Consider the following 11162-nt stretch of genomic DNA (forward strand, 5'->3'; position numbering starts at 1 on the left):
AACACGCCAGCAACAACGCCCAAGCCTTCTCCTCCATTTTGCATGGGCGTTGTTGCCCAAGTTGTTGGCAAACACGCCAGCAACAACGCGCATCCTTCCTGAACACACACTTGCACGTTGCCAACTTAGTTTCCAAGTTGTCAACTTGCTTGTTCTTCCTTGCTCCAGGCACACACATTGGCGTTGCCAACTTGGTTTCCAAGTTGCCAACTTGCTTCATCACCTCAACTCCAAAATGTGCCCAAAATTTCTCTTTTCTTCTTTTTAGCTTATTTTGTGTTCTTTTGTTTCTTTTTCTTCTTATTTCCTACAAAATTTATAAAATCAAAAGATCAAGAAAATATACCATTTAAGCACAAAAGAATGCAATAACTAAGCACTAATTATAAATTTCTTGTATGAAAAAGCATAGAAAAACATGACATGGTGACATGTCATCACCTACACAGTGAGAACTGTTTTCCAGATGTACGCTTATTGATTTGGAAAGTCACACTGTATGCGGCTTAGCCGTACGACTTAAAGTCACACTGTATGCGGCCTAGCCGTACGACTTATAAGCACACTGTATGCATCTGGAAAGCCATATCTGGGACTTGTGCCCGGGTAATATCGGGAGCGGATAGGCAACCGACACATGAGCTCATGGCCTGCATTAGGAATAGACATGCATCATGTTGTTTGCACATTTGTATTTGGTTGCGTTTGCTTGTATTACTTCTCTGTGATTGTGCTGTTTGACTTGTTTGTATGTTGGTTTGAATCCCTTACTTGTGCTGTTAGTTCATGGATGCATTGAGGTGAGATGTTGTGGTTGGAATATGATTATGTGGCTGAGAGATGGTTAGTATGACTATTTTGTGATTAAAATTTATTTTGAGTTTAGAAATTTAAAGAAAAGTAGTTATTTATCTAAAGTAGAAATAAAAGTATTTCCAAAGGTTTAACAAAATAGTTTTACTAAGTAAGTTAATTTTTGGCTTCCCTACTGAGAACGTGTGGTTTGTTCTCACCCCAAAATCTTCCACCATTTCAGTGACACAGGTTCGAAGATTCAGTTAGAAGATGTAGACGACTAGTAGATTTACTTGTGACCGTTACACATAGCAAGTGGTGCGTTAGTTCTTTAGGATGCATTCGTGAACACAAAATGTGGAACTTGTAAGCGTGCGACGTCACAGGATGTTTTAGGGTTTTGAGTCCCGTGAAGAAGTTTGCGGAAGTTAGATTTTTGACCAGTAATGGGTCGCGAAGTATATGATGAGGTTGAGAATTTCACGAATAATTTGTTTGTTAAAGTACATTTTGGAGTGGCGAATATACCTCAGGTTGAAGTTTGAAATTGAAGCCCTATAGTTGGTGTGAGATTAGATTAGTGTGTGGACGTTAAGCATATCATTTTAACCCCATGTATATTTTATAACATTTCGTTACTTTGCCTTACCATCACATGATCGAACCATGTTATCTTTTGCATCGAACCTGCCTTGTTACTTTTGCTTTGCAACCACATTTCTACCCTTGTTATGCCATATGACCATCAAAGTATTTAAAAGTTGTATATATGTATATATGTTGAGATATATTTGCTTCTTCCTTAAATGTGTTTAAAAAATAAAGTAGTATAAAATATCTTTTGTTTGTACGAATTTTCGAGAACGAAAATTTTTGTAAGGTGGGTGGGATATAACACCCCGAATTTTAAAAAAATCAACGGTTTTACTAAGAAAACAAAAAAAAATAAGAAAGAAAGAACTAAATAAGGCTTTTATATATATATGAACGAAGCTTATAGGGATTCAAAGAAGTTAAAGCCAAACGTGGCTTGCTAATCATACATACATATATATAATTACACATGTTTCCTTTCCATTCAATAACCATGACACCTAACCCTTTTTTATCACATTAATCATCATCATCTAGCTCTTTTAGATTTCATTTTCTTGCATGGTGAGAAGATAGTGACCGAGAGTGAGAGAGAAAACCATGGAACCCTTATACCTTTCTACTTCAATTTCTTTAAATTTGTAACTCCAATAAAAAATCTAATCCGGTAAAAGTGTTCGTATCTTCCTCCTCTATACATTGATGTTATTTTTGTTCGGTGGAAGCTGATGGTGACGTAACTTCCCTTTCTCTTAAGTTCGGCCAACTGGAGTTCTAGGAGGCACAGACGATTTCGGACGTTTTCTTCTTTGGCAGCTCGGTCAGAAAGCTTCTCCGGAGCTTCGAGTATTTTGATTTCGTACGGAGATAGTGGATAAAGCTGTGATTGCGGCTGCCGCTGGGTGTGAGTCGAGAGAAAAAGGTTTCTTTGAGGCGTTTAGTTTATGGGTTCGACAATCGAGGTAGGGGATTTCATTTTTAAAATTACAAGTTTTTAATTTACGAATGCCAAAAAGCTTATTGAGTAATTGCAAATAATTTACACGTATTTTATGTGTCTAATTGATGAGAATTGGGTTTGAATTGAGACTGTGTTTGATGCTGGAATTTATGGTTATGGAAGTGGATGGTAACTGATTTTGTTATTAGTATGATAGTGAATAGGTGCTGATGAAGGGCTGGTAAAAATACGCAAGAAGGTGATTTTGGTTAGTATTAAATGTTAAACGAGTATGGTCGGAGGGATTTGTAAAGTCTGAATGAAGAAATGAATTTCCTTTAATTTTCAAAAGCAAAAGATTTGAAACGGGCTAATTTTATTGAAATAGAAAGAGGCTTAGTTGTAAAGAAAATGATTTGATATTTTGAACGATGTGAATATTGAAAACGATTTATTACTTGAAAATGTTTTGAAAAAGGTTTGAAAGATAATTAATGGAATCTCTGCCATAGGAGAGCAGAGAATAAAGATTAGAGAATATATTAACTAAAAGGATATCTGCCACAGGAGAGCAGAGAGTAAAGATTAAAGGAATATATTAATTAATGAAATGACTGCCACAGGAGAGCAGATGTGACATTGTTTGGGCCTTAGTGCCAAATATAAAGTGGGGACGCCCACACACTGAGAACTGTTTTCCAGATGTATGCTTATTGATTTGGAAAGTCACACTGTATGCGGCCTAGCCGTACGACTTAAAGTCACACTGTATGCATGAGACTACCTTCACTAGGGTCAAGATTCATGGTTTTCTAAGGGCGGCCCATTTTCCTTTGATGGAGCAAGGGATTGCTTTTGTCTCTTTCCTTCTGGGCCAGGAATGGAAGTTGTCATTAAGCTTGGATCAATCGATAGTGTGCTTATCGCTCTACTTCGCTTGATTCTCATGCCAGTGGACTCGTCGCTCAGCTTTAGGCCTTATTAGCTTAATTTCTGAAGTGAACATGAAGTCCGAATTGAATAGATACTGAGAAAGCGTCTTTCGTGATGAAAGTAGCAAGTTCGGATTCAGGATTGAGAAAGAAATCAGCAAAGCGCAGCTGGAGCTGAATCTATTTTAGGAGGCGTAGGGTAGGCTCTTTGGATAGATTGACTGGCTTAAGCCGATGAACCTGCTTCTACCACTGACGAGCTAATTCAGACTATGGTGCGGGAGTCTCGCTTGCATTCTTTCTTGGGTCTTGAAGTACATCGTTAAGCTAATTCTCTTTTTGTTAGCCAACGCAAATATGCAGTTTCTCTTTTGACTCGAGCTCCTATGGCAGACGCTAAACCTTAATCAACGAAAACGGCAGTTTCTGATCGGCTTAAAAAGGATACTGGAGAACTGTTCACCGATCCTACCACTTATCGTAGTATTATTACTTCTATTTTAAACTACTCCGAAGTTATTGCACTTACAGAAGACCAATTCAACAAGTGCTACCACCATTAAGTAATGTCCAGCCCCCCCTGACTTTTGGGATTCTCATACAACTTTAGAAAAATATCTTGGTTTTCTTCAATTATGTTGAGTATCTCAGCTATTTTAAGACGTTTCCGCGGAGAAGTCTGGAATAGGTGAAGATCCTCGAAAATGGTGGTCAGAAAGTCCTTCCTGACGGCTATATGTTGGCAACCACGAAGAACAAGAGGAATTCTTTTGGCTAAAAATTGACTACTAGGAGCGTGTGGCCAGAGGAGAGATTCATTAATAACGGATCTCGACCCCATATCATACGTACAAGAAATTTTCCCTTCTTCCCATATCACTCATTCACATTTAATATCATTCCCTGCCAATATTCTTGTTTAAGACAGATCGCTTCCCCCGCTACCCTCAGTTAGCGGGGGCAACGGGGGGCCTAGTCGATGTAGGCCCTCAAACCAAACGGCGGGCACGCCCAGCTTCTTAGTCAATCGGCACTTTCGTCTTGTTCTATATCGAGATATTCCATTCAAGTTAGACCACCTGCATCTGATCTGAGTCAGCAGAATCTAAGCTAGTTGCGGGTGGGATAGGGGCGCACTAGTGCTAAAGCCTACATATAGCTAAAGCTAAGGAACATACGAAGGTATTCAATTGCTTGCTACAAGTCAACTTGCTTCCTTCTTAGAGGAAGGTTTGAAAGAACTTACTCGAGGAGTAATAGCACGATACAGATGGTATGAAATCACTCGCCCTATAGAATGAAGGGAAGGAAAGGAGTGAAGATTTCTAGGGCAAGCACGAGGTCTGGTTCAAGGCAAGGTATAGCTTAACGGAATGAAGCAGAATTAGTCTGTATAGATAGACTGACTTGGAGCCTTCCTTCACTCCTTATCGAAAAACTTTGTATCTCGCTTAGAAAGAATGATCTTATACCTCTTCCTTCGGTCTCAATCCTAAGACAGCAACTACTGGCGAAGGCCCTTAAAGAATAACCCCCTACCCTCTCCTTAACTTATCGAATAGGGGCGAGTCATTCATCTCGAGCTACTAAGCCAAGGGTAGCCACTCTAGCAATTGAATACCTTCCAGACCCGCTACTGATGAAGAACAATACTCTAGCTAAAAGAAAAGAAAATGCATTCCTGAATGAATTCAATCCGGCCTGAGAGTGAAATAGAGAAGTGAGATAGAGAAGGGAGTTGTAGTTCTGAGTTTGTAGTTGGAGTTCGTGAGCCAATAAGTGAGCTTTTTCAATCCTCTTGAATCATAGACATGAGGACCGTCGGAGCGGGACTTCTTGGGGAAAAAGAACTTAAAAAACTTCGTTTTTCTGAAGGAGTCGTCATTTTATATCAGGAACGCTATGTCATTTACAACCCCGGCGTATTTCGGATGCTTGAAGGCCCCGCTGACCCGAAGTGATTTAGAAAGATTCTTCTTTATCGATGGTGATCGGTCATGGTATCCATAGCGTTGCTTCTTTTTCGGCCAAATCCTAATTTCGTTTTGCTTCCCCCCTATCGCTAGGGCGTCGAGCCTGATCGGCTCGACTCTTTTCCCTGCCCTCCGGCCTCTCACTTCGTTTTGTTCTTCTTCTGTATTGTAGCTGGAATGAAGACACCCGATCGGCCCGACTTTCCCAAATGCCCACCACCGGTCCTTCACCTTTCCGGGTCTGGATTTTTCGCGTCGTTTCAGTCGTCGTGGTCGACGGGGAAGAAAGAAATGAATGAATGTTCTTTTGGGAAAATGTATAAGAATACACCTACCGAGACAGAAGCCAAAGGTGAGTCTCGCAGGTGGACGTATCGAACCGAAATAAAATCTCAGATTTACATCTTTATACACTAATTTACCATAATAATAAATAGAGTCAATGGTGACTCCGTCGTGGGAATAGCCGCTTCTTTCTTGCTTGATAGAGGGGCTTCCATTCACCAATGCAGACAACAAGTGCTCTCCGAACCGTGCTGGAGTAACCCATGCCATACTCCCAAGAAAAGCTCGAACGACCTTCAACAAAATGGTACCTGTACCCGAAACCGACACCGGTGGGTAGGTAGAGAATACATAGGGGCGCGAGATAACTCTCTCTAAGGAACTCGGCAAAATAGCCCCGTAACTTCGGGAAAAGGGGTGCCCCCTCACAAAGGGGGTCGCAGTGACCAGGCCCGGGCGACTGTTTACCAAAAACACAGGTCTCTGCAAAGTCATAAGACCATGTATGGGGGCTGACGCCTGCCCAGTGCCGGAAGGTCAAGGAAGTTGGTGACCTGATGACAGGGGAGCCATAAGCTGTATATGGAGTATGGAAGAAGACTCATGTCTTTATTAACTTTAGTCGACCTGTAAGCCTTATATTCTGTTCTTGATGGACTTCCTTACGCGCCTAACTCTAAGTTTGAAAGAAGAAAGCCACTTTTAAGCTTGGCCTTAAGGACGAAGCGAAGTAGCAGCCGTAGAAGATAATCCAATCCTGCAGTAAGTTTGAAGATGCTCGACTGGAAAGAAGAGGAATTTATAACAGACTTGATAGAGTTAAGTTTAAGCTCTACTTCTAGGAGCGGACATCGATCTCAATAGTTGAAAACTGCTTTTTCTGGCATCATATTGCAGATTGGCCTTTTAGAGCCTCTAGCAAACAAGAGAACGAAAGATAGCTATTTCGGATTTAGCTCCTATATTAACCGTTCCTGACGGAGAATCCTCCCTTTCAGAAGTCTTTTTGTGTATTATTACCTTCGGTAGATTGAGCAGTAGGCAAGAATTCTAGCTTCACTCTTACTCTTCTTCATTAGTTAATTTTTGCTTCTTAGCCTATTCCCCTCCGTTTCATCCATTCCAACATCCAGAAAAACTTAACTTGAAATCAATCCAATAAGCCTGGGCGCGGCTTAGGACCTATTCGCCGGAAATCTCCTCCCATAGATTCACTGCCAATCCCCAGATCTACCATATCCTGTATCTTATCTGGCTCTTTAGTAAGTTAGTGAGGAAAGAGTTTCATCTGATCGCTACTGATGAGTAAATGCCGTTGAAGGTAATCCTTTCCTTCTTCTATCTGAGGATATACCATTGAAAAGATAAGATTCTACTTGATCCGTGAACTGACTATTGCTATTGAATCAGCTACGAAGGACGAAATGCCATAGAATCAAATCATCTCCATTGTCCGATAACATACTATAAAATCTCATCCAACTACCGCCTCCTCACAGGAACAGTAGGGAAGACTGAGGAATTTCTTCTAAGAGAAGATGTTTACGGCTAATTCTCTTTTGCTTTGGGACTTAGCCTAGTTGCCCCGCTTCCTTCACTCGACTAAGCAACGAATTCTTATCCCAAACCTGTCTCGAGGATAGGCCCAATGCGGTATCAGAATAGAATAGGGGCATCGAGCCCTTCCTACTTCATGGGTAGCAGAGCAGCCAATTGAGAAGGTGAATCAAACCCTAGGAAACAAGCGGACAGAGGAGATAGCTATGAATGAAGCGGAAGACAGATGAGCGGTTTGGGGAACTCGTCTCTCGGGCTAGGCTCTCTATTGATTGGGCTGCGATCAACTGAAGAAAGAAAGAGCTCTTTTGTATATACATACACAATGAAATGTACGAAAGATGGCTATTAATCCCAGCCTCTGAGAGCATTCTGCATTGAAAAAGAATTCGATTTCGGGGGAATCGTTGAAAGAGCTAGACTGTAAAAAGGAGATTTCAGATCCTGGATGCGCGAAAGAATCTACCTCAAAAACCAGTGATTTAGCCTCACAATCTGACTTATGCTGAAAACTAGGATTTAGTCCCACTTCCCCGATGCTTTGGAAAGGAGTACAAAGCTCTAAGCAAGAGAATTTCTATAAGGTTAAGCTTAGGAATAAGACTCGAAGTAGGATCAAAGCATACGCACCTTGAAAGTCCAAGCCAGAAGAAAGTTCAATATATACAAAGGCAAGCTAACTTCTAAGAGGGAGTCCAACGACTTAGTCTACAAGGAAGACACCAAAAGATAGCTTTCCCATTCAATAGGATTCTAGAGCTTTCAGGATCGGGATCAAAGAGAGAAAGACCCAATTCAAGAGATGATTAAGAATCCCTCACTTTCTTGTGGAGGTGATCATAGGGGTCCCACGCAGATGAATGAGGGGCTGGTAGTGAGAACCTCATCTTTTTGAAAAAGCAAGCTCAGATGAATGTCGATTGACCGAAGAGGACAAGAAGGACTACTTGATAGAACATGGGGAGCCTACCACACAGGACAGGAGTGGACAGAAAAAACGAACCTGACCTTTCTTGAGCAAGTCGGTGGCACCCTACTATCAGTGTAGATTTTTGATCTATTTCTGAAAAAAAAAAAAGAAGGGATCCTTATGCTCAATTAGTTGAGGACGCACAACAAAAAACTATCCAAATCCAGGCCGCATTCTCCACGGCCAACTCGTCAGCAAGTAAAATCAAAAGGCACTGCCTTGATCCACTTGGCAAGCATCTTTATAAGTTTCTTTTAACGAGTCTCCCACACTCCTTCTACCGGTCTAGCACATCTCTGATGGATCTCGCCTCGCTCCTTCCTTAGCATTAGCGGGTTTCGGTTGTATGATGGAAGTGGGGAGATCTCGCAGAGCAGCATATTAGTTATTAATAAATTGCCAACGGAGACACAGCTCACGATGAGAGTTTGTTGTTGAAGCACTTTTCTACCGGGTGTCGCATTCACGTGGTATACACGCCTCGCGCCGAACTCGATCAATAGTTGCGCCAATATGGTAAATGCCTTTAACCGAAGATTCTATTCAGTAGCCCGCAAAGTAACACCCTATATGGAGCTTGCGGCGACTAAGCGTGGGGCGAACCTTTTGAGACCTACTTGGCTAGGTGGAGGATCTGAAATACAATGTGAAAAGGAAGAGGAAGAAAGCGAGTGGCTTTACTGATTGAATTGCTGGTGGCTTGTTTGCTTTCCTGTTTCTGGGAGCAGGATTCAACTAATTAGGGGAGCCTAAGGGACTGAGAAGGAGGAGTAGGAAAAGGAGGTAAGGTATTGGCATTGCTATTCTGGCGGAAAAGAAACGACTCCTTGCCCCCTCAAATCCTACCCTTCCCGCCGTACTAGCAACCCGGTTCGCTTCGAGATCAGTTCAATCAGCGGCTAAGTCCGCTTAAGTACTAACTTCCGCTCCGCGGTAAGCATGCGAGTCAATTAGCCCCTTGACCACAAGATCTTACAAAGAACGGGAATGTGCGCCAAGAGGAATATCAGAAACAATCTAAATAGTTGCTTCTCCGTAGCCTTCTCTATATCCGATTTTCCTAACTCAAGATATCGAGGAAAAACGGCGGGCTAGTCCTCCATCTTAATCTCTGGTAGCATTTCCCGGCCTACTAGAGCATAGGAATGAGGGACGGAATCCTATTCAATAGCTTAGCCTATAGCTTCTAACGGATAAGATTCAAAAGTAATCAGAGTGTTGAAATAGATTAAATGGAAAGATCAATTCTGACTTCCTGGCCTTTGTTAAATCCCATCCTGTGATTGATCAACAAGGGATGAGATTATGATTCCTTTCGGAAATCTGTCTTTATATGATTTGTTACCAAGCCCTACAGAGTGAAATATTAGTAGGTAGGTAGCCTCTTACCCTTTAGAGAAGGATGTTAGGGACGAAGTCTCAGCCGTTGAATAGCCTATAAGCACAAGAACGAAATCTAGCAATTGAGCTTTGACAGCCTCAGATCTTATTGACTATTGCAATTTACCGTGGAATCTATTCCCAGGCGCGTTAGAGAGTAAATGCAGTAGGCTATTACAGCTATTAGACTGAAAAAATCTTAGTGTGGTTAAGCCCTAAACAAAAATGCAGAAGTTGTCCCATCTCCGGTTCTTGGTAATGCCATCTGTCCACTAGAGGTAATTCATCGGCGGGGCAAGGAATGCAACGTGGAGGGGTGGATCCGAGGAAGGAGGGATGCATGGGAAATAAGGCAAATATGGGTATAGGCCAGCCGAGATATAAGGAATGGATATCGGGTGGACCAGAGGGAATAGAGGAATGATCGTGATATGCTCATTTCCCATCTGTTTCTCTTTTGTTGATAGAAGCCCGACCGGAGACAGATAATCCGTTGAATTGCCTCTAGGGCCAAAGAGAACGAGAAAGCCATATCTGGGACTTGTGCCCGGGTAATGTCGGGAGCGGGTAGGCAACCGACACATGAGCTCATGGCCTGCATTAGGAATAGATATGCATCATGTTGTTTGCATATTTGTATTTGGTTGTGTTTGCTTGTATTACTTCTCTGTGATTGTGCTGTTTGACTTGTTTGTATGTTGGTTTGAATCCCTTACTTGTACTGTTAGTTCACGGATGCATTGAGGTGAGATGTTGTGGTTGAAATATGATTATGTGGCTGAGAGATGGTTAGTATGACTAATTTTGTGATTAAAATTTGTTTTGAGTTTAGAAATTTAAAGAAAAGTAATTATTTATCTAAAGTAGAAATAAAAGTATTTCCAAAGGTTTAACAAAATAGTTTTACTAAGTAAGTTAATTATTTGCATTAAATTCATTACTTTTATGGCATTTCCATTCTCTACTGAGAACGTGTGGTTTGTTCTCACCCCAAAATCTTCCACCCTTTCAATGACATAGGTTCGAAGATTCAGTTAGAAAATGCAGACGACTAGTAGATTTACTTGTGATTCCTGTTGTTTTTATAGAGTTTCCTCGCCCTTGTTGCTTCAGGGTTTTTATTTTATCCAGAGGGATAGATATTGTATTTGAGTTTTATATTGAATTCATTTCCATTCAATAACCATGACACCTAATCCTTTCTTATCACATTAATCATCATCATTTAGTTTATTTGGATTTCATTTTCTTGCACGGTGAGAAGATAGTGACCGAGAGTAAAAGAGAAAATAGTACATTTATTTTGGAGGGAAAAACCTCATAAAAAGATAACACCTCATCTTTATTACTCATCTTTATTATTTAAAAAAAAAATTCAATTTTAATATATTAAGTAAATAAATAGATAAATAGATAGATAGGTTCACGAAAATAAATTATTTAAAATGTTTGACCTGATTAACTCATGATTAAACGGACAAGTCCATGAAATACATGTATTGATACATTTAACCTGTTTAAAATTTTCTTATTCTTTTTTTCTATTTTTTAATATTTTTTATCTAGTCCAAATATTTTAAGTTCTAGTAAAGAATATTTGGAATTACAACCCAATAATTAGTTAAAAAGGACGCAAAATTTTACCGAAATTAATATTTTAGTCCAAATCATGATTTTTTGGTTTTTAATTAAATTTTTTTTATTTAAATAAAAAACTAAACAAGTTAACCCATTTG

The 11162-nt window shown here is 40.5% G+C and overlaps 1 long non-coding RNA gene across 1 annotated transcript; it reads left to right on the top strand.

Moving 5' to 3' along the window:
• On the top strand, positions 4775-8806 carry LOC110268001. Its single transcript, XR_002356002.1, has 3 exons — positions 4775-5690; positions 8095-8097; positions 8795-8806. It is a non-coding gene; the product is annotated as an uncharacterized LOC110268001 (long non-coding RNA).

The sequence above is a fragment of the Arachis ipaensis genome, chromosome B10 (assembly GCF_000816755.2).
Source record: "Arachis ipaensis cultivar K30076 chromosome B10, Araip1.1, whole genome shotgun sequence".
NCBI lineage: Eukaryota > Viridiplantae > Streptophyta > Magnoliopsida > Fabales > Fabaceae > Arachis > Arachis ipaensis.